Genomic DNA, 13,535 nt, shown 5'->3' with positions numbered 1-13,535 from the left:
TTACCCTGTTTTAGATTTTTTTGGGCTAAAATAGCATTTCACAAATCAGTGTTATGCTGATAATTTCATTGCATGTTCTTTTGGAGACTTTTGTCATAGATGAGTGACATCTTACTTAATCCCGACCAAGGATTTAAATAACCATAAGCAAAAACAGACCGCAGCACTCCAGATATATGCAAAAATGGAAAAGTGATGTATTCATCCATGTTCAGTCAATCTTCAGAAAGCTCCTGTGATAGGACTGAAATGTTGCTACTGTGAACCTGAGTGAATAAATCACTTTTCATTTTTGCATGCATCTGGAGTGCAGCAGTCTATTTTGTATATACAGTATACCTGGCCAAGCATGTCTCCAGACCTAAGCCTCATTGAGCATCTGTGGGGCATCCTCAAATGGAAGGTGGAGGAGCACAAGGTCTCTAACATCCACCTGCTCCGTGATATAGTCATGGCGGAGTGGCAGTGGATTGCAGTGGCAACCTGTGAAGCTCTAGTGAACTCCATGCCCAAGAGCGCTAAGGCAGTGCATGGAAAAATGACAGCCACACAACATATTGACACTTTGGACACAATTTGGCCATTTTCATTCAGGGACGTACTCACTTTTGTTGTCATATCCCGGTGTTGTCCCATGAAAAGACATAATAACATATGGGGGTGGACTCACTTTTGAGAGAGACTGTGTATCTATATATCTCATATATACAGTTATTTAACTCGGTCAGCTAAGCAGATCATGATGGCATGCTGCCACACCCTCTGCGACAGCTACGTGACCTATCTCATTCCATCTGAGCCAGGGGTGGATTGGCCCTGGAAAAAAATACCTAAAAGTGGCCCCTTATTGTAGGAGGGTCTAAATTGATAGGAGGCGGGGAAACAAAACTTGGGGTCAGCAATACCATAGTGCAAAATACCACAGTGCCGCACAATATTTTGTCCCAAATGCTGTCCCTCTGAGTTGGCCATCAATAGAGGCCATTTTCTCTCCTCCTCTTCCTTGTCCGATTTAAGATATGGAGCAGGGTGCTTAGGAGGTGCGATGCGGGACACAGTTGAATTCAGGAGGGTATGTCACTGGCAGGGTATAAGCTTATCTGATTCTCACCCAGTTAATTACCACTGAGAGCTTATTAGGTATCCTACCAGTGGCAGAGATGGGCATCGGCCACCGGGAAGTTCTATGGCCAAGCCGCCCCTGATGTGAGCTCAGGTGGAATGGGATTAGTGACATAGCTGTTGCATGCCATCATGATCTGCTTCCTCAGTTTCCCATCTCACAGCCTGATTATATGCTAGGCTTGCCCTTTCGGGCACTGCAATACTAATCACATTGCGACAAAGGGGGAGCGGGGCTAGCAGAAGAGCAACCAGTGTATCAATGAAGGTGCGCTATTGATCATGTCTCGTGACATGATCACACGACCGTATGTATTTTGCGGCCCGCAAAAAAGGGATCCACAAAAAATACGGATGACATCCCTGTGCATTCCGTATTTTGCGGAACGGAACAGCTGGCCCTTCATAGAACTGTACTATTTTTCGTACAATCCGTAATGCGGACAGTAATAGGACATGTTCTATTTTTTGGAAATAGGAACATACGGAAACGGAATGCACACGGAGTGTTTTTGCGGACCCATTGAATTGAATGGTTCCGCATATGATCTGCAAAAAATAAAAATGAAACGGACACAGAAAAAAAATACGTTCGTATGCATGAGCCTTTATGTGTTGGATAATGAAATTGCGCCCAAACAAATCTTTAATACATTTTATCTTGGTGAATAGACAACCATTTATTGTTTCTTAGTATAAAGCAGGGGTGGACCGGGACTTTAAAGTGGCCCTATGTTGTACGTAAATCCAAATTGACAGAAGACAGGTCTACTCAAATTGGCAGGGCCAACAGATCTAGCCAGTGATCAGCAATACCCTAGTGCAGCATGAAATACCACAGTGCAGCATATTGGGTTACACTTGGCAGGGCCAACAGATCTAGGCAGTGATCGGCTATACCCTAGTGCAGCACGAAATACCACAGTGCAGCATATTGGGTTACACTTGGCAGGGCCAACAGATCTAGGATCAGATCTAGGCAGTGATCGGCAATACCCTAGTGCAGCACGAAATACCACAGTGCAGCATATTGGGTTACACTTGGCAGGGCCAACAGATCTAGGCAGTCATCGGCAATACCCTAGTGCAGCACGAAATACCACAGTGCAGCATATTGGGTTACACTTGGCAGGGCCAACAGATCTAGGCAGTGATCGGCAATACCCTAGTGCAGCACGAAATACCACAGTGCAGCATATTGGGTTACACTTGGCAGGGCCAACAGATCTAGGCAGTCATCGGCAATACCCTAGTGCAGCACAAAATACCACAGTGCAGCGTATTGAGTTACACTTTTGGCCATTAAAGTCCAGCCTTCAATACTTATTAGGATACTATTATGACGAAGAATAGGAGCATGAAAACCACTTTGTGGCGTAGCCTGGACAGGGTCGGCATTGTAGTTTTTGTGTCTACTGTTATTACTGCACTCACTAAGCCTTTGTGCTGTCATTTCAGTTGTCTCACACCGACACATAACGCATTCATCTGAATTTGTTTTTCAAGCTACAGTAACCTTGAATAGTGTTTGAGAGTCTGAATCAGAATTTGTCATTTTCATCTTGATATCCCCCCCGTTCCACGTCTGTGCGCTTCCACTGGCACACTCTAATGCACAGAGTGGACCTATGGAGTACTTTCCATGATATGTGCCCCCTAAGTGCATTACGGTGGCGGTTTACCCGTGCACAGTGGAAGAATGCGGCGAGTATCATGATACAAATGACAACCTTCAATTCAGCTTCTCTAACACTATTTACAGTAGCTTGAAATATATACAATGTGGATATGCCATATAGTGTGCCCCTTTAAGGGCTCATGCACATGACCTTATGCATAACTGCAAAAAAATACATATTACGTCCATGTGCGTTCCGTATTTTGCGGAACGGAACTGTCCTATCCTTGCCCGTTATGCGGACAAAACTAGGACACGTTCTATTTTTTTTGCAGTGTGGACATATGGAAACGGAATGCGCACAGAGTAACTTGCGTAAAAGAAACTGAACAGACACAGAAAGAAAATGTTTGTTTGCACGAGCCCTAACGAGAAGGTTTTAATACAAGAAGGATTAGGATGGCATGAAACAAATGTCAACGGGTATGAGTAATTGTGTCATATATAATGGCAGATTTTGGCAGACTTGGGCCTTGTTAGGGTCGTTATGATGGAAGCAGCACCCCATGTAAATGGTCTGTTTATTCACCCACTGCAGCGTTTCAGCTCTTACAGGGACAGGGATTTAGAGAGGCGAGTAAACTGAGCATTTAGTGCTGCCCGTACTAATGGTATCATAAAGTAGAGACAGGTGAGTTGATTTCTGCGGTCTGTCATTTATAATTTAAAAGTAAGTGGTTGCCGAGAACCAACATCACAATCATTGCAGACTGGGCTGGAAAAGAGTCCCGGCCACCTGAGAAGAGTCCTGGTTATTCATGAATTCCTGCTCTCCTGCCCACCTGCTGATGACTGACAGACTTCTATATACCGTATTTTTCGCCGTATAAGACGCACTTTTTCCCCCCCAAAAGTGGGGGGAAAATAGCAGTGCGTCTTATACGGCGAATGTAGCCGATTTTGCCTAGTTTTCAATGATACACCCGCCGCGATGCCGTGCGGCGGGTGTATCAGCTGTGAGGGAGGAGGGGCTGGGGGCGGCATCTGCATTTATAATGACAGCGGGGCCCGTGCAGTGACTATTCTACTACACGGGCCCCGCTCACTGTATAATCATATCCCTAATAGTTAATTGTTGTGTGCATGTAAAAGCACAATGAGCGATAATGATGAGTGCTGTCTATTACTTACAATTAGAAGCGCTCGCCGTTCGGAGCAGAGAGGAGGGAGGAGGCAGGCCGGGAGGACAGGCGCTGGCAGTGTGAGTCATACGTCATGCGCCCACGCCGACTGCTTCATTCATAAAGTGGGCGGCGCAGGCGCGTGACGTATGACTCACACTGCCAGCGCCTGTCCTCCCGGCATGCCTCCTCCCTCCTCTCTGCTCCGAACGGCGAGCGCTTCTAATTGTAAGTAATAGACAGCACTCATCATTATCGCTCATTGTGCTTTTACATGCACACAACAATTAACTATTAGGGATATGATTATACAGTGAGCGGGGCCCGTGTAGTAGAATACAGTCACTGCACGGGCCCCGCTGCCATTATAAATGCAGATGCGACCCCCACCCCCATTATAAAAGCAAATGCGACCTCCACACTTATGGAAGGGATCTGTGGATGACACATAGCATAAGATGCTATATATGTGTCATCCACAGATCCCCCCCATAACTGTCATACACAGATCCTCATAACAGTGACATCCAGAGAGGATCCCCCATAAGTGTCACCCACAGATCCCCCATAACAGTGCGTCATCCACAGATCCCCATAACAGTCCGTCACCCAATCCCATAACAGTCCTCACCCACAGATCCCCCATAACAGTCCGTCACCCACAGATCCCCCATAACAGTCCGTCACCCACAGATCCCCCATAACAGTCCGTCACCCACAGATCCCCCATAACAGTCCGTCACCCACAGATCCCCCATAACAGTCCGTCACCCACAGATCCCCCATAACAGTCCGTCACCCACAGATCCCCCATAACAGTCCGTCACCCACAGATCCCCCATAACAGTGCGTCACCCACAGATCCCCCATAACAGGCCGTCACCCACAGATCCCCCATAACAGGGCGTCACCCACAGATCCCCCATAACAGGGCGTCACCCACAGATCCCCCATAACAGGGCGTCACCCACAGATCCCCCATAACAACAGATCCCCCATAACAGTGTGTCATCCACAGATCCTCCATAACAGTGCATCACCCACAGACCACAATTAGTTCAAAAGCGCACCTTTTGGTTCAAAATATTTTTTTTCTTATTTTCCTCCCCAAAAACCTAGGTGCGTCTTATACGCCGGTGCGTCTTATACGGCGAAAAATACGGTAGTTTTCTCCCTCTCTCTAGGAGAGAACTGCCAGTCATCAGCAGATGGGCAGGAGAGCAGGAGACTAGGAATAACCATGACTCTTCTCAGGTAGATGTGACTCTTCTCAGGTAGATGTAGATGTGACTCTTCTCAGGTAGATGTAGATGGGACTTGTCTCAGGTAGATGTAGATGGGACTCTTCTCAGGTAGATGTAGATGGGACTCTTCTCAGGTAGATGTAGATGGGACTCTTCTCAGGTAGATGTAGATGGGACTCTTCTCAGGTAGATGTAGATGTGACTCTTCTCAGGTAGAGGTAGAGGTGACTCTTGTCAGGTAGATGTGACTCTTGTCAGGTAGATGTGACTCTTGTCAGGTAGATGTGACTCTTGTCAGGTAGATGTGACTCTTCTCAAGGCCTGGGCTGCAATGATTATGATGCTGGTTCTCGGCAGCCACTGACTTTTAGCTCATGAGTGACACACCGCTGAAATCTGCATTTCTGTTACTAATTTAGGGCTCTTTCACACTTGCGTTTTTTTCTTCCGGCATAGAGTTCCGTCGTCGGGGCTCTATGCCGGAAGAATCCTGATCAGGATTATCCCCCTGCATTCTGAATGGAGAGAAATTCGTTCAGGATGCATCAGGATGTCTTTAGTTCAGGACCGGAACGTTTTCTGGCGGAGAAAATACCGCAGCATGCTGCGCTTTTTGCTCCGGCCAAAAATCCTGAACACTTGCCGCAAGGCCGGATCCGGAATGAATGCCCATTGAAAGGCATTAATCCGGATTCGGCCTTAAGCTAAACGTCGTTTCGGCGCATTGCTGGATCCGACGTTTAGCTTTTTCTGAATGGTTACCATGGCTGAGAGGACGCTAAAGTCCTGGCAGCCATGGTAAAGTGTAGTGGGGAGCAGCATACTTACCGTCCGTGCGGCTCCCGGGGCGCTCCAGAGTGACGTCAGGGCGCCCCAAGCGCATGGATCACGTGATCGCATGGCACGTCATCCATGCGCATGGGGCGCTCTGACGTCGTTCTGGAGCGACCCAGGGAGCCGCACGGACTGTAAGTATACCGCTCCCCACTAATACTATGGCAACCAGGACTTTAATAGCGTCCTGGCTGCCATAGTAACACTGAACGCATTTTGAAGACGGATCCGTCTTCAAATGTTTTCAGTTCACTTGCGTTTTTCCAGATCCGGCGTGTAATTCCGGCAAATGGAGTACACAACGGATCCGGACAACGCAAGTGTGAAAGAGCCCTTATGATGCCCTCAGTGAGGTCTGTATAAAGCTGATGACAGATTCCCTTTAAAAATATAGTATAGCCAGAGAGCTATTCAATAAAATGTATCTGTACCGGCCCACCTGCTGTTTGTTCTTTTCCTTATTTCTCCATCCACTTCGCTGAGATGCTCACACACACTCGGTTTAAACCTTCTGTCACCATCCATATCTTCTATTAGAAGCTGTGACAGTTACAGGGAAAGAGCTACATCAGAAAGGACACTCCCCTTTAGCTGCTAGTCTGAAATAAATCTAGCAGAACGATTGGAGCAATGAATGGGGAGATCTCTGGACCCCTGCGAGATACAAGGCTGGCTCTAGCTTTGTTAGAAAGGTATAATCATGTCTTTCGCTTTTTACATCAATCATGGCATAACCCTTTTAACCACTTCCCAACCGGGCCATTTGCCCCCTTCCTGACCAGGCCTAATTTTGCAAATCTGACATATCTCACTTTATGTGGTAATAACTTTGGAACGCTTTTACTTATCCAAGTCATTCAGAGATTGTTTTCTCGTGACACATTGTACTTCATGCTAGTCATAAATTTGAGTCAGTATATTTCACCTTTTATTTATAAAAAAAAATCCAAAATTTTTTAAATTTCAATTTCTCTGCTTTTAAAACAGAAAGTGATACCTCATAAAATATTTATTACTTAACATTCCCCATATGTCTACTTTATGTTGGCATCATTTTGGAAATGTTTCTATCTTTTGGTGACGTTAGAAGTTTAGAAGCAATTCCAAAAAATTTTAAGAAAATTTCCAAAACCCACTTTTTAAGGACCAGTTCAGGTCTGAAATCACTTTGTGGGTCCTACATAGTGGATAACCCCATTGTAGAAACTACACCCCTTAAGTTACTTAAAACCGATTTTTACAAACTTTGTTAACCCTTTAGGCGTTCCACAAGAATTAAAGGAAAATGGAGATCAAATTTTTTAATTTCACTTTTTTGGTAGATTTGCCATTTTTAATACAATTTTCTTTAACACATCGATGGTTAACAGCCAAACAAAACTCAATATTTATTACCCAGATTCTGCGGTTTGCAGAAACACCCCACATGTGGTAATAAACTGCTGTATGGGCACAGGGCCGGCCTTAGGTGTTCAGGCGCCCTGTGCGAGATAACCTTGTGGCGCCCCCCCCCCCCCCCCCCCCCAAAAAAAAAAAAAAACACTGCTTGTTGCTGGCATCATGGCATAGGCTGGCTGACTATCCAACCAAGTAGTTACCAGCCCTCACACCCCAAAGGCCGGTGTAATGTTTTACTTCCCTAGTTCGTGAGATTTCCCTACCCTCGTCACTTCCGGTCGCACCGGACATGACGTGAGGAGGTGTGCAGCGCCGCGCAGGCGCACAACGACAGGTTAGGGAAATTTCACAGCAGAGTGCGCATGCGCCAGGAGCCTCGCCGGCGGTTAGGGTAGGGAAAAACTATGGGCCAATGCGCAGGTGCAGTGATCGGATGGATGTTCTCAGCTGAACACCGGCCGACACTGCGCATGCATCGGGAGCCTCACCAGCGGTTAGGGAAGGGAAAAATTACGTACGGGCCAGTGCTTTTTCCCTACCCTAACCGCTGGTGAGGCTACCAGCGCATGCGCAGTGTCGGCCGGTGTCCAGCTGAGAAAATTTGTTTCCAATGTAGTATTAATAACTAAACAATTAAATAATAAACATATTGCATTGTCTACTTACCACCAGGACAATAAGATGATCTGGACTCTGGCTGCAGTCTGGCTCTGGGGACTCCATTGTCACTCTCTTCCCCCCCCCCCCTCCCTCTCTTGTCACTCTTTCCCCCCCCCTTCCCTTGTCACTCTCATTATCCCCCCTCTCCCTTGTCACTCTCATTATTCCCCCCCCTCTCCCTTGTCACTCTCATTATCCCCCCTCTCCCTTGTCACTCTCATTATTCCCCCCCCTCTCCCTTGTCACTCTCATTATTCCACCCGCCCTCCCTTGTCACGCTCATTATTCCCCCCCCATCACTCTCATTATTTCCCCCCCCATCACTCTCATTTTTCCCCCCCCATCACTCTCATTATTTCCCCCCCATCACTCTCATTATTCCCCCCCCATCCCTCTCATTATTCCCCCCCCCATCACTCTCATTATTCCCCCCCCCCATCACTCTCATTATTCCCCCCCATCACTCTCATTATTCCCCCCCCATCACTCTCATTATTTCCCCCCCCATCACTCTCATTATTCCCCCCCCATCACTCTCATTATTCCCCCCCCCATCACTCTCATTATTTCCCCCCCCCATCACTCTCATTATTTCCCCCCCCCCATCACTCTCATTATTTCCCCCCCCCATCACTCTCATTATTTCCCCCCCCCATCACTCTCATTATTTCCCCCCCATCACTCTCATTATTTCCCCCCCATCACTCTCATTATTTCCCCCCCCCATCACTCTCATTATTTCCCCCCCCCATCACTCTCATTATTTCCCCCCCCATCACTCTCATTATTTCCCCCCCCCATCACTCTCATTATTTCCCCCCCCATCCTCCTTATTCCCCCCCCATCACTCTCATTATTCCCCCCCCACTCTCATTATTCCCCCACTCCATTATTTCCCCCCCCATCACTCTCATTATTTCCCCCCCCCATCACTCTCATTATTCCCCCCCCATCACTCTCATTATTTCCCCCCCCATCACTCTCATTATTCCCCCCCCATCACTCTCATTATTTCCCCCCCCATCACTCTCATTATTTCCCCCCCCCATCACTCTCATTATTCCCCCCCCCATCACTCTCATTATTCCCCCCCCCATCACTCTCATTATTTCCCCCCCCATCACTCTCATTAGTTTCCCCCCCCCATCACTCTCATTATTTCCCCCCCCATCACTCTCATTAGTTCCCCCCCCCATCACTCTCATTATGTTCCCCCCCCCATCACTCATTATTTCCCCCCCCATCACTCTCATTATTTCCCCCCCATCACTCTCATTATTTCCCCCCCCATCACTCTCATTATTTCCCCCCCCCCATCACTCTCATTATTTCCCCCCCCCCATCACTCTCATTATTTCCCCCCCCATCACTCTCATTATTTCCCCCCCCCATCACTCTCATTATTTCCCCCCCCCATCACTCTCATTATTTCCCCCCCCCATCACTCTCATTATTTCCCCCCCCATCACTCTCATTATTTCCCCCCCCATCACTCTCATTATTCCCCCCCCCATCACTCTCATTATTTCCCCCCCATCACTCTCATTATTTCCCCCCCCCATCACTCTCATTATTCCCCCCCCCCCCCATCACTCTCATTATTTCCTCCCCCCTCCCCCCTTGTCACTCTCTTTCTACTCCCACCTCCACCTCTAGTGTAGCGTGGCCGAGCTCTGTTCGATCCGCGGTACAGGAGCATTTGTTTCCTGTACCCGGCCGGACTGAAAGGAAGTGCACACTAAGTGAGCACTTCCTGTCAGTCCGGCCGGGTACAGGAAACAAAAGCTCCTGTACCGCGGACCTAACAGAGCTCGGCCACGCTACATTAACAGGCGCAGGATTCTTAGAGCGGCAAGCGCTCAGCCTCAGCCACTCAGGCGGCGCAGAATGAGGGGCGCCGCCAGCCGCCCCCAACTTATATAAGCAACTTTTTTTTTTTAACCGCAACGGGCGCCGGGCGCCCCCTGCTGAATATAGGGGGGGGGGGGGGCCCGTGCCGCCTCGCCTGCCCATATTACATTGCGGGCTGTCGGCCGCCCGGCGCCCCTGTTGCTATGGCGCCCTGTGCGGCCGCACACCCCAAAGGCCGGCCCTGTATGGGCACACGTCAGGGCGCAGAAGAAAAGGAACGCCACATGGTTTTTAGATGCTATGTCCCATTTGAAGCCCCCTGATGCACCCTTACAGTAGAAACTCCCAAGAAGTGACCCCATTTTGTAAACTAGTGGATAAGGTGCCAGTTTTATTGGTACTATTTTTGGGTACATATGATTTTTTTGATCATTCATTATAACTTTATGGGGCAAGGTGACAAAAAATTGTTTGTTTTAGCACAGTTTTTACTTATTTATTTATTTTTACAGCGTTCACCATTTTTATAGAGCAGATCGTTACAGACGTGGCGATACCTAATATGTATACTTTTCTTATTTAAGTTTTGCACAATAATATAATTTTTTTTAACAAAAAATGTTTTAATGTGTCCATGTTCTGAGTGCTATATATTTTTTTTTTTTTGTTAGCGATTTTGTTATGTAGGGGCTCATTTTTTGCTGGATGAGGTGACTGTTTTATTGGTACCATTTTGTGGTTCCAACACTTGGTGTTGCACTTTTTGTGATGTAAGGTGACAAAAATGGCTTTTTTGACAGTTTTATTTTTTAAAAATTTTTATGGTGTTTATCAGACTGGGTCGATCATGTGATATATTTATAGAGCCAGCCGACCGTCACTGACGCGGCAATACCAAATATGTATATTATTTTTATTTTATATACATTTATTTTATTTTATATTATATACATTTTATTTTTTTTCACTGTTGATTTATCCTGTAACTGGGGCTGACATAGTAGCCCCAGTTACAGAAGAAATGCAACCCCCAGAGAAGCTGTACAGCGCAATACAGCCTCAGTGCATGGCTGATCGAGGTCTCTGACAGACCTCACACAGCTCCTGCACTCTCTTGTCCCGGCGATCACATAACCGCCGGGCCGGTACCTGCTCTGTATGCACAGCTCTTGCTGAGCACTGTGTATACAGCGATCTAGAAGGCAGTAACACCTGGGCACTGTCCCTGCCTTCTCTGAGGGTTGCCCTGCTGTCACTGACAGTGGGCAACCCGATCAGCAGCTGCACGATTTGCGTGCAGCTGCTGAAAGTTTAAAAATGGGTGGACAGGAGGTGGTTAATTAGCCTGCACCAACTATCCGCTGTTTTACCCCTCTGTGCTGCTGTTTTGTCTTTTGCTATGCAATCTTCTAAGGTTCACCCGCTGTCATGATTAGTAAATGACGTTACTAGAGTCTTTTGATGTTATGCAGGCGGGGTCCTCTGAAGCTGCCCCCCGATCTGTTATGGAGAGTGGAGGACCAGTACATTAGGTATAGCTTGATGAGTCTCACTATCGATTGCTATATTATCTGAGCAGCTAACACACATATGGTACCCGTTACTACGTTCCCCTCTAGGGATCTCTGCAGGGATTGTATTGGCTGTTTACATGCTGGGGTCCATACTGTGTCATTGTCACTCGTTTCAGTTATTTGCATTAGACACTATTTTGTTTCTCTTTCTACGAGCAGCGTTCTGCCTTTAGTGATGAGAAGCTAATTTTAATATGTAAATTTGTTTGGCGTTAAATCATATTTTATGTAGATTTTTTCATTCATGTAGCAAGACAGCAGTGTTGACCTCAATTTTTTTTGTTGCTAGCACAGTTGCCATGGCAGGCTATAACATGGGAGGACTCCTGTTGCATGTCAATAGACCTTGATAGCTGTCACCAGGCTAAATCACAGCTTTTAGAAACTATTCAGGGAGGCTGAAGAGACTGAGCGGGCACACAATAACCGAGCAACTGATAGCCGCTGTGTCTAGTGGCCTGTCATACAGAAGATCAGCTCTGGGTTGTAGATGTCTGGTTTTTGGGTGTTTATATACACAGACATGCATGTATATACCTAGTATATACAGGGCCTTAAAAAAGTATTCATACCCTCTGAGCTTTCCCACATTTTTTCACGTTACACCAGGGGTGCACAACCTGCGGCCCGGGGGCCACATGCGGCCCTTGATACCATTCTGTGCGGCCCCCAACCATCTGGTAACAGACATGTATGCCTATGTCTTGTAGCTGCTCACATGTATTTTTCATGTATTTCTTCCATTAGATGGGAGTCCTGGAAGTGTAACTAGACATTAATGGTATAGAATGTGTGTTCAATATGCCAGTAAGTACAATATTTCAGTTGTTAATGCACCTTAAAATTTTTATTTCGGCCCTCGTCATTGGTTCAATCTGGCAATGTGGCCCCCAACCAGGAAACGTTGTGCACCCCTGCGTTACACCCACAAACTTGTTTTTTATTTAGTATTTTTTTTATTTATTTTTCATCGTAAGATTACGGATACATACATAATTAACCTCTTCAGGACACAGGGCGTACAGTACGGCTGCAACGATTAATCAACTTTATCGATAATATTCGATAACGAGATTCATTGTCGACCTATCCAGTTATCGAATAATCGCCGATTCGTTGCTATGTGGGCGGGTGGTTTACTTTAAATCAGCGCATCTTTATTTTACCTTACAATAAAGCTCCAGTAACAGGCAGAGCGGACGGCGGTGTAACGTCACTTACTCATGTGACGCGCCTGCTCCGCCTCCTTCATTCATAAAGTGGGCAGAGCAGGTGCGTCGCGTGAGTGACGTTACGCCGCCTGCTCTGCCTGTTACCTGAGCTTCATTGTAAGGTAATAAAGATGCGCTGACGCTGAGTAAAAGTTACTGCCGGATTAGTCTGCTGTGAGCAACGGGGCCGGGGCTGTTATGGGGAGGGGGATCTGTGTATGACAATGCTATGGGGAGGGGGGATCTGTGTATGGCACTGTTATGGGGAGGGGGATCTGTGCACTGTTATGGGGAGGGGGATCTGTGCACTGTTATGGGGAGGGGGATCTGTGCACTGTTATGGGGAGGGGGATCTGTGCACTGTTATGGGGAGGGGGATCTGTGCACTGTTATGGGGAGGGGGATCTGTGCACTGTTATGGGGAGGGGGATCTGTGCACTGTTATGCCCATAACAGTGCACAGATCCCCTTCCCCATAACAGTGCCACCCACAGGACCCCTCCATAACAGTGCCACCCACAAATCCCCCCCCCCCATAACAGCAGCATCGACAGATCCTCCTCATAGCAGTGCCATCCACATCATTTGTTTTTAAAAAGCTTTTATTGTGTAAAACTTACATAAATAAAGAAAAAGTATACATATTGGGTATCGCCGCATCCGTTAAAAATTTAAAATAAAAACTGTGCTAAATAAACAATTTTTTGTCACCTTACATCACAAAAAGTGTAATAGCAAGCGATCAAAAAGTCACACGCACCCCAAAATAGTGCCAATAAAACAGTCATCTCATCCCGCAAAAATCATACCCTACCCAAGGTAATTGCCCAAAAACTGAAAAA

General features: G+C 46.9%; 1 protein-coding gene across 4 annotated transcripts in view; it reads left to right on the top strand.

The window, feature by feature from the left end:
* The window catches only part of DIAPH3 (diaphanous related formin 3), a 682,618-nt gene that overhangs the window by 247,703 nt on the left and 421,380 nt on the right, over nt 1-13,535 (top strand). The gene's annotated exons all lie outside the window — the stretch shown is intronic.

This window comes from Bufo gargarizans, chromosome 3 (assembly GCF_014858855.1).
Source record: "Bufo gargarizans isolate SCDJY-AF-19 chromosome 3, ASM1485885v1, whole genome shotgun sequence".
NCBI classification, from domain to species: Eukaryota; Metazoa; Chordata; class Amphibia; order Anura; family Bufonidae; genus Bufo; species Bufo gargarizans.
The sequence above is the reverse complement of the archived record's forward strand: the minus strand, read 5'-3'. Positions and strand labels throughout refer to the sequence as shown.